Source organism: Malus sylvestris, chromosome 14 (assembly GCF_916048215.2).
Source record: "Malus sylvestris chromosome 14, drMalSylv7.2, whole genome shotgun sequence".
Taxonomy (NCBI): domain Eukaryota; kingdom Viridiplantae; phylum Streptophyta; class Magnoliopsida; order Rosales; family Rosaceae; genus Malus; species Malus sylvestris.
The window spans coordinates 57,822-59,224 of NC_062273.1; positions in this window are offsets into that span (position 1 = coordinate 57,822).

The window sequence follows — 1,403 nt, forward strand, 5'->3', positions numbered from 1 at the left end:
ATTGTTATACTCTGTAACTATGCATGAGAATAAAGTTGGTTGATCTGATGAATAAATCAACATTATGAATAATCTTAAAATTGCTGAAGACTATTTGCTGGTTTGAAATACTTATCACTGCTTAAATACATCATCAAAATGATATATTTATACTCATGAATTTAAGGTTTCATTTTCTGCAAAAAAGGATGATTTACAAGCATTTAACAAGTAGAGTTAAATTCCAAAGAATTGATCTGCTGGGTTTGCTATAAATCAGTGTATAATCTTTATAAAAAGGTTGTAGTTTTGTAAAAGTTCATGCCTAAAGGTGTGCAGTTTACATAAGTTACTGTATTTTTTGTTCAAGATTATACAAGAATTGATATTCACATACTTAATGTGTTATATGGACAGTTTCTTGCCCAAAGGTGTGACTGGTTCCATAGATTAAGTGTGATAAGATCGTTAAGTTATTGATTTTTGTCACAAGTGCAAGTGAATTAATCAGTTCGTAATGAATACACATTATGCAGATTTCAATATGTTGAATCTTATCAACATTGAGAAACTGAATGGCAACAATTTTAAGACTTGGAAGCAACAAATTGAAATGCACCTGGGAATGTTGGAATTTGACATTGCTTTCAAGCTACCTCAACCAAATAATGAGCTGTTATTATTTGGAATTGCATCAAATGGATGTCAAGATTGCTTTTCTCAATGGCAGCTTATTGGAAGACATTTATATGAAGCAACCACCAGGATTTCTTGAAAGGGGGAAGGAAAGTATGGTCTGCAAGCTTACCAAGTCTATTTATGGCCTTAAACAAGCTTCTAGGCAATGGTATAAGAAGTTTGATCAGGTTGTCAATTCATTTGGTTTCTCAGAAAATAAGATTGACAATTGCATTTATATGAAACAAGCCAAATCAGACTTTATTTTCATGGTTCTCTATGTTGATGACATACTTCTTGCTAGCTCTAGTGTACAGTTGTTAAAAGAAACAAAACAAATGTTTTCTCAAAGCTTTGATATGAAAGATTTAGGTGTGGCTCATTATGTTTTGGGAATTGAAATCACAAGAGACAGATTGCAGAAGTCTTTGGGTTTGTCTCAGAAGAATTATATTGATCGAGTGCTTAAGAGATTTAACATGGAGAATTGTAATGGTGGTGATGTTTTTATAGCTAAAGGAAGGTGACAAGCTTTCACTTGCTTAGTGTCCAGTTACAATCCATGATATTGAATAGATGAAAGAGAAACCATATGCCTCATTGGTGGGGAGTGTTATGTATGCTTAAGTATGTACCAGACCAGACTTGGCATTTGCACTCAGTGTATTGGGAAGGTTTCAATCAAATCTTGGTATTGCTCATTGGAATGCAGGAAAGAAAATACTCAGATACTTAAAAAGAACCCG